This window comes from Montipora foliosa, unplaced genomic scaffold, assembly GCF_036669935.1.
Source record: "Montipora foliosa isolate CH-2021 unplaced genomic scaffold, ASM3666993v2 scaffold_127, whole genome shotgun sequence".
Lineage (NCBI taxonomy): Eukaryota > Metazoa > Cnidaria > Anthozoa > Scleractinia > Acroporidae > Montipora > Montipora foliosa.
The window spans coordinates 1-10,000 of record NW_027179427.1 but is presented as its reverse complement, the minus strand read 5'-3'; positions in this window follow the sequence as shown (position 1 = coordinate 10,000).

Sequence of the window (10,000 nt, the reverse complement as noted above, 5' to 3'; positions counted from 1 at the left end):
TACGATATTTAATGATTGTTTCTTTAGTTCCTGCTTTTCTACGTTGAAACGCTTCCCTATAGGATTCAAATCCAGACTGGCAAAATTATTGCAATCAATCAGACAACAATTTGCAAAAATAGTGGAGACACTTCACCTTCTTGGGGCGTTATTAATTTCCCTATTATCTCTCACACTGCAGCCCCCCTCCCCCCTTTGTCAGTGTTGCTAGCAAGACAAAAAAATGTTGGGAACTTAAGCAGTGAACATTGAAAGGGGGAGAGGTGAGAGGGGAGAGGAAGTTGGAAAGGTTTAAATTCTTGATACGGCGGGCATAGGAAGCCAGAAAAGGTGTTTTTTAATGAAAGTGTCTCAACAATTTTGCAACTTGTTGTAGGTTTACTACATATTCAGCACAACCAGAATGTTTTTTGCATGCAGATCATTATTGTATTCCTCTCCTGCCTTATGCATCGTTAAGATTAATCTGTACGTTACAGTATTTTACCAGACTAGGTCTCATTCCTTCATTGGATTTTAGGGACATCGATCCTCTGTGTTGCTTCACAATAAAAAGAGTGGCAGGGAAGTGCAACCCCTGGCTGCACTTTACCCCACAGTAAGGCTTAGCCCTTGGAGACAGGTCCGGAAAAATATCCACTCCAGGGTGTGTGACCCCCGATCACACCTGACCTGTACTCCACCCACGATGGGCCACCCCTCCTGGTTCCCCTTAGTCCCTAGTGACTGGGGGATATGGGCCTCACCCCTGGATACTGATCAGGACCCCTGTCCAGGGTGACTACTCCCGGTATCACTTGATCACGTCTCCCCCCCAGGAGGGCTTCTCTCCTGGTCCCCTTACCCCTAGAGTTAAGTGCTTCCCTGCCACCAGAAGTTGCCCATTATCTTTTGTGAACTTTCTGTGTGATCCCCCGGCTAGAGCCTCAATGCAAAACCACTGCCTTTTGGAAGAGCTTATGAATTGAGCATACAATATAGGAATTTTTCAAAATGACATCATTTACTGCAACTTCTTGCCTTCTTGTAATAATAATAATTATGAAAGGCTATTTGTTTAACCCCACAGTAATTACAAATTTGAATAAGAAAGGAAAATCTTTAAGTTCTGGTAGTTGTACTCAAGGGATACCATCTGATCATGAAAACGAGCTATTGGCCATAAAAAGGGTTTAATTTTGTAATGTGTCTTCCCATTTTTTTTTCAAAGGAATCCCCCTTTTCGAGTCAACCCCTCATGATTTTCTGATAGGGCAGACTTCAGGCAATATATGCAACACGTGTTTGTGGTTGGGTATAACAATTTTTAACCCCTAATGTCCAATACCAACATCAATGCAGTATCAATACACAATCAAGAGAAAAAGGTAGTGGCAGATCTAGAGGAGGGGGCCCCCCTTATTTTTTGACCAAACTGAGGCCCAAAGTGCCGAAAAATGTTTTGGACACCCCTTACTTTATGACAAGGCAATGACCCAGTTAGTAACTCAGCCTTTTCCTGAGGGAAACCTAGCTACTGCCTGTTATTAAACTGCCTTCTCTTTGCGCTTGATTTCGTAGCATTAAGGGGCTCTGCCATAACACCTGCATGCCGTCGCCTGCGACGCTGGTGATGTCGACCAACCACATTTCCTTTTATTATGGGTGCAAGCTGCCCTTGAATAGCAATTGCATTAGCATTGTAGCCAAACTCTTTGAGAGATGGGTTGTCTGCTCGTTTTCCTATTCCACGTTGATAGCCGAAGTATTCTTCAAGAACATCTTGTTAAAATCTCTCCGTGAGAACATAATCAAACCCTTCTTGCAGCCGGAGACGCACAACCTCTATTGTTGAATATGAGGTTATTTTGAATCCTTCAAATGTCTGCCATGAAATAAACATCTTCGCTTTTGCAGTGGCTGTGAAGTTATTGCCTCTTTGTTGAATGTTGTTTTTCCATGTGCTTAGATAAGACAAGAAATCAGTTTGTAGCCAGTCCAGTCTTTCATCATTGACATCTGTGTAAGGTTTGACATCAGGTTTGTTTCGGGTTTTGTGTTCAGTAAGTGATCGCACATTCAAACAGTCAAAGAATTTGTTCATCATTTCACAGAGCTTGCTGGTTTCACTTGCTTCGTGTGCCATCACCTGATGGAGAGCTACTGCCACACTGTCACTAAGCACTTGAACAGCTAATTTTACTCTCATGACTGAGTATGAATTCAGCAAAATGTGGTCTGCAGACAACTTTGGAAGCATGTGCAACCCATTGTCTGGGTCGTGTTTGCAAACATCTAAAATATGCTGCCAAAGAAGATATTTTCCATTGTTCCACATATACCTGGAAAAACGACCACTGCCTGAATTAAACAAGCAATTTCTACAGGTTTTGATGAGATGAGGGACATCAGAAAAGAAATTTCATGATCAGGCCTAAAGATGTTGATTGTTTTGTAAACAACTGTATCATCAACTGCATTTCTCTGAAGGCCTCTGTGCATTCTGTAAAACTTTCTGTTAAATGAGGCTTCATCAGAAACGGTGGCAACTACTTGAAGACTGCAACAGATTTCCAGTAAGCTGACAACTTTCCAGAAGAGAGGCATTATTTGATAGGAGGTGATACCTGTAGTTGCAAAGTAGCCTGCACAAAACTTAAAGTGCCTATAAACCCGAAAATTTTTTTTGCTTCGAGAAATCTTTGAATCGCTCTGAGCAAAATGGCGCAAAAATTTTTGTTTTTTGAGTAAAACCGGAATTTTTTACGAATTTTTAAAGTGCGGTTTTCTCTGCCTGCGACCGGGTAAAAGGGAGACTGGGCCTAGTGACGTAATTCCCGGATATTAGCATCAGGCAAAAATCAACAGAGGAGACGCGTAGTTTTGTGGTTTTCCCTGCGTGCCGGTGAAAACAACTTCTGTTCGGCTGACGTTTGTAACCAGCGTACGTGTTAATCAAGGAATGGCTTCGAACAACTTCATTCTGTCCTCCAGTTCAGATACGGAAGTTTCAGAAATGGAAGATTACGAGCTGGAAGTTGAAGGTTCGCCAAACTCGAGCTTTGCGGCCAGCGATGAGGAAGACACACACAAGGCATATGCTGACGATCCCCTAGCGGACGAAGAGTGGCTAGAGTTGTACGAACAAGAAAGAAAGGAGGAAGAGGCCCTAGAGAAGACACTCCAAAAGCGCCTAAATGGTACAGAAGAAGTCCGAGACTGGTAAGTTGTAGCGATCTCACTCCCGTTGTTGCTATCAACAAGTGCGAACTTGTTAGAATGTCGACTACATCAATACTGTTACAGTAATTGCCATGCCCAAAACATTATTTGTATGTGTATTTCTTTATTTAAATGCAGGTGCCAGTGTGGAAATTGTGACCTTCAATTTTTACAAAATGTCAGTGAGTGCTACTGCTGTTGCCAGTTGGAAGGTTGCGTCGAAGCTCTGACTAGCTACCTGGTGCTTCAAGACCTACCTGAAGACGCCAAACTCACTTGCATTACTCAGCATCCACGATTCAACCCTGTCTGCCTGCAGAAATGGAGCCTGTGATTGGCATCGCATAAGTACAGGACAAAAGAAAAGAAAAAATATAACCAAACAGGATCAGAGGAAAGGTGAGCAGTTTTCTTGCGCACTGCTGTCAAGATGTTATCATATGTAACACAACACTCGGCCTGGAATTCAAAAAAGGTCTTTATTCCTCGCAGAAGGAGGGTTACAAAATACAACAATATAAATGTGAAAGAATAAAAAGAATTAAATGCGGACAACTATGTTAACTTTGTTTTTCTGATTCTTGGGACAAGTGGAAACTTTGCTGTGCCCTTTCATGGGGTGTCTGCACAGGGAACACCTCTTTGGTGTTTTGGATGCTGTCCTAGTGTTTCCAGGTTCTGGCTCCTGAACTTCAGCTACTGAAATGTAAATGTACAATTTATGAGCATTCTTTTTCACCATACATAAATTTACAGTTATCTTTTGTTTTCCCTCAAGTGAAATTAACCCAGGGTAAGAAAAGTGATTTGTTAGAGACAACAGTTTTGAGAGGTTCAACCATATATGGAATCTTTCCTAAATTGTATTCAGTGGCAGATCCAGACCTTCAGCTAAGGAGGGGACCTGGGTATAATTTACTTCCTCAGTCGGCTTTTCTTCCTCCAGTCATTTCTTCATTTTACATCCAAACTAAGAAGGGCCCCCCCGGCCACTCCCCTCGACCCGACACTGGTATTGGAGTTGTTATGTTATTGATACAGACAACAATATCAATTACTGATATGATACACCTGTAAACAATGCACGGTGATAAGCAAAACCAAAAATCTGTTTGATTGTGGCTGCTGATACCTGGTGTTGTAGGGGGGACATTTTCTGTTATTTTATTACTCCTGTCAATTTTTTTCTTGACTGCACTTGATCGGGATTCCTTCTCCAGCATTGTGTTCATGGGAGAAGGTGTCATGTCCTTCAGCTTGTCTGCAGCCCCTTTCAATTCCTCCTTGGTGGCTGTCGTAAATGTTTGAAAAATTTCTTCCACATAATCTACATTGTAATGGAAAATGACAAAAAAAGAAAATGAAATCAATAATATTGTTAGATCCAATATTTAGTGGAGAGATTAACATGACAAGTATAATTATCTTATCTATTTCAGTAACCAGACTCACCAAAATTCTGGGACACTCTCACATTCCTCACAACTGCTTCACCATTCTTAAACTTCGGATATGTAATTTTTATCTGCTCAGTATCATCTGCATTCTTTCGGCATTCCCTTTGCAGGTTAAAATTAAAATGTACTGCGGCAAGAATGTGCCTGTGAGTTGAACACATATCCTTTGTAAGTGTTTTGCAAAGTTGCAGAACCCATAAACCTACTTTAGGATTAATTTGGAGGATTGGGTAGTGGTCATCCCCTAGTTTTATTAATTAGTCAAAAGCATATGAAGTCTAAGAATCCCAATGATGACTAAAACAGTACAGAGAAACAATCTGTTGGTTTTTGCATCTAGGCCGAGGAACTAAAATATTTCATGTCAACCTTTCAGTGTACTCTTGTGAGGTCAACTTAGGCTGGGTTTGGGATACCCAGCCTCAGTCGACTTGTTAAGAAGCTGGTAGCTATTGTAGCCCAGAATTCCTACTGACTAGACCAGGCCCCAATCAACAACCAACCTAAATATGTGTACAATTATACATGTAGCTTTTGACATTAAAAAATAAACAAATAAAAGAATTGTTATACCTGCAATACATTCCAGCATAGGAATATGCGGTCATCTTTCGTGAAAAGTGATTCAACACAGAGTGAAACCCTTCCAGGCAACTTGTCTCGGCGAAAGGGGAAGCTTGCTTTATGCCCTTTACTAAATGGGTATTTGTGAGGGCACTGCATAACTTTTCATATGCCACAGACCCTATTGAAAAAGACAAAATTAAAATATAACAAGGAATTAAAAGGTTCACATATTAGTTTACACTTTGTCTTGAAACAAATTAATACCAGTTATTATTATTCATTGCTTCCATTTGGCTGTGAGTGTGATAGTCAATCATACACTCTCTGGAAAAAAAACTCATGTCAAAATACTTTATATTGCCTACTCTTGAACAAGCCTTATTGCTTCAACTTTGAAGTATACATTTAGGCTATCCTCAATGAATCATACAGGTTATTTAATAGCATACCAACTTTCAACCACTTTCTTGGACTGATTACTCCATGAAAGCACTTATTGAATAATGCATCACCAAGCTGCGAGTGTTTGTTGACAATGTGGCCCATGAAGGAGCTAAACTTGGCCCAGATGACTTTTCCATTTCCACTAAACGTTGTGGTAGCACTCCAGTATAAGTGGTTTTCACATGATCGGATCCATTCAGCTATTGACTCACATCCCTTTTCTTTGGAGAGCTTTGGAAGGACTTTCCTGATTTCTAAGAATAAAGCAGGCTGAATCGTACAACCGGTTGATAATAATGCTGATCTGATCATCAAAATATTTCCTTGTGAATGGTGAATTAATCTACATGACACGAGCATGGGACAAACAAGAATCTGAGTCCCCGACAGGAATGGAACCCATGACCTCCCGAATACTGTGCAGGCACTCTATCCACTGAGCTAAAAGAACTTATGGAGAGCAAGGTCATTTTAATTGAGTTCATATGTGACACGTGTCCTCTGTCGATAGAGTGCCCGCCTGGTGTTGGGGAGGTCATGGGTTGTATTCGTAACCTTCTTTGACCCATCTCGTGTCATGTAGATTAATTCACCATTCACATTTGTTACTGAGCACAAAATTCACCATTTCTATGCACTTATCAATGACATCATTTGTAATCTGGTTATGGAGCTTTTTAAGCACTATCAAGTTGATACTGTGTCAACACAGTAACCCATTGTTACTGTTATACAATAATAAATACTGAAATTTGAAATGTGATGATGGCTATGAATCACTATTAACAAGAGAGCTTACTTTTCTTTAGATGCCAGATGTCAAAGTAGTGGATTATGTGTGATAAAGACTTCCGCATGTAAGCAGCAATGGACACATGTTGGTCGGAAACAAATGCTGTGATAAGCAGCCCATATCCAATCAAGAACTCCATGCAGGATTTGAATCCCTCAAATTCCATAGCTGGACTACTACCAGCTTGATTTCTCTGTTCAATAAGACAGGAAGGAAAAAAAACTTCATTAAAAATACTAAGTGCATATTCTCTAGATGGGGTATGCTGTAAGAGTAATAGATACCACCTCAAGTAGTAATAATAATATTAATAATAATAATAATAATAATAATAATAATAATAATATAATAATAATAATAATAATAATAATAACAATAACAATAACAATAATAATAATAATAATAATAATAAATTACATGTAGAATTCTAACAACAACAGTAAGGAGTAGAATGGAGAGGTTCAGTAGTCAGAGTTGTTCTGAGTATTTACCTGAATTAGAGAAAAGTGTAAAATCATTGGTACAGTACAGAAAAATATGGGGTAGGCCCCATATTTTTTCACAGTGCCCCATGCTGTCATGTCTGCCATCACCTGCAATTGTTATGCCATCTTTAATGGACTTCACTTTTTCTAGCATCTTCTGTTGGTATTTTTGCCAATACAGCAAAATCGTTGGGAACAGCCTGTTCTAGAGAGGAAAATAGAAGATACACACATTGGTGGAAGCTGTACGTTACATATTTTGTCTTTGTGCATTTTAAATTACGAAAAGTATCTACAATGTAGGAATATAGTTTTTAATTTGCACCCTCTGCACTTAGGGAATAATGGAAAAGGTGTTAAGTCAGGACTGTCATAATTAAGGACCACTTGACATGGCCCATGGATAAATCGTGGAAAGTAAACCCTGTATTATAAGCTTGTTTCCATTTCCAGGCACCCATCTACTGTACCACTCACTATGCTTAGGGTACCACTGAGACACATTGACTCCTGGAGTACAGTATTTTGTTATTGCTCTAAAAGCACACTTCATATAAAATTTACCTTAAAGGAAGATCACTGGAAATGTGGAGAGGGAAGGATGGGGGAAAGAAGTTCTAGCATATACCAAAGGGTTCCTTTTGTGTATTGTTCATCACATAGTACCAAGAAATCTTTTTTAAATAACTTACTCTCTGGTGTGTGAGGAAAGTAGTCATGGATAAGCAACCAAGTCCCATATGAGAGAACACTCTGAACACTTTGGATGCAGATCCCCCAGCTAACAAAATAGCCAAGCAAAGGAGAAAATTGCCCGCTGGCAACTTTGTTCCTGGTAGAAACGGTTGGCTTTGCCATGTGTCCTTGGGTTTAGGACACTTAGGGTTTGAGCATGTAGTTGTTACAAGTGCTTGGGTGCCAACCTGATACACGTCTACTTGTGGATTATCTTGTTTGCAGCTGTGGCAGAAACGAAATAATAGGAGCAACTGGGTAAGAAAGACAATGTGCTTTGGTTCTGTTTGGAGGTTTGTCCCTTTTGCTGAGATCCTGTAACAAAAACAAATATTTCCAACTTAAATCTATTTTGTATTGTTTCAGTTATCCAATGTTCTGAGACCAGAAGTTTCAATAGCACTTCTGAAGTGGGTGCCAGTCTTACAGAACATTATATAAATCATCAGTGACACCCTAAATTAATGTCAGAAATGCATAGAGTGTGTTAGTAACTTGAAATAGTTGTGAAAATGTTATAGACGTGAGCTGAATTACCTTCTAGGCTGATGGTTATTCGAGTTGTCATCTTCTGATTCAGTCTCTGTAGTTGGCTCTTCCTCTGTCTCATACGTACTTTCACCCGCTCCTTTCTCTTCTTCAGGCTCAGCATCCTCATCTTCAGCCTCGTCATCCACTTCATTATTCTTTGAGAAATTTTCTGTACCTGACTCATCCTGACTTTGTGGTGCTGTAAATTAATGTAAGGATGTCTCCAAATTAAATGCAGAATATCACAGACATGTAGGTATAGAAGTTTATATGAACAACAGTGCAGAGTTGAGTACAAAGAAAACATCAACTAATTTATACTGCAACAAAAACACCACAAATACATGGAGCAACATTTTAACCGGGATGAATTACTGAACTGCCACATGTACCCAATAATGCTGTGAACCAAAATAAAATTCAGTTATATAAATTACTGACTCTCTTAAAACTCTCAGATTTCTCTTTCTGTATGATAATAATTTCCATCGCTGTCAGCCGCTTCCACATTGTTGTGATAACTGTACATGGCTACAATATTCGATTATTACAGTAAAAGAACATCAAAATTTTAGGAAGGTCGCTGATTATACTGTATATGCGAGAACAGTGCAATGGGCATTATGGTAGAGGTACAGTATGAACTTTTTAAAACAAATTTCGCGGCAATATTTCAGATTTCGCGCGAATTCAAAATGGCTACACGAATAAACATTCAAAAAAGTCGCGTATCCTTATTTATCTAGTTAGCCAATGAACAAGACCTACCCTTTAGTTTCTTTTCGGGTCTTTTTAGCTTTTCCCTCTTGTCATTTAATTTTGCACGCAACTCCAATACAGTGTTGTTCAGCACTCTCTTCTCGTTCATGAAAGCACAACAACTGGCACATTCCTCAGCAAAGTCGGATACGGGTGGACACGAACTTACACCTTCGCTAGCTTCCACAGCACAAGAAATGTCCATTGCTTCAACAACCTCCTCTGGTTCTTCGTGTGTGGACAGCGGTACAGAGGAAGGGGATAATTTCTTACTCTTTCTCCGACACTTCGGCTTAGGCTGATCAGCACTCGTACTTATACTGGCATTTTCAAAACTTTCAATGGCATCTTTCCGTCTCTGAAATAATATATAAGTCAGCTTGCAGTTATTGTGTTTGCAAGAACATACGGTAGGCTTGGCAAACGATAATGAAAAAAAATTAAAGAAACATTTACATGTATGATCAACGATTGAAGAATCAAATTGTTCTGACAAGCAGACTGAGTGACATATGCTGAGAAATGTCTCACCTTCCGTTTTCTTCGTTCACTTTCAAGTTTATCTACATCATTGTTGCTCGAAACACAAGGAGCGTGCCTAGTCGGAAAAACACAAACGCCGATTTCATCTCTTTTCAGCCTCCGGACCAGATCATCAGCGAATCGGTTGGTGTAGTTCTCCTCTTTGAAGTGCTCAGAGCACACCGCCGAATGCTCGGTGGGTTCCCAATGAGCATGTTTCGATTTAACAAAATCGACCCACTTCTTCCTTCGCTTTTGCTTTTCGCTTTCACTTTTACCGTAAAACGGTATGGGATGAAGCAGTATCCCTTTCTCTTTGCTTTGAACATTGCTACAACCGAAAACAACACATTTCTCAGGCATGGCTTCGCCGCTGATGGAAGTCACAACTGGCGAAACTTACAGTCCGGGTTTTACGTCACGAATTACACTGGACCCATTCCCTTTCGGCAAGCTCACCAGCTCGGTAATGGGTTTTCAAATCTCGCGTTTCCGCCACTTTGAAA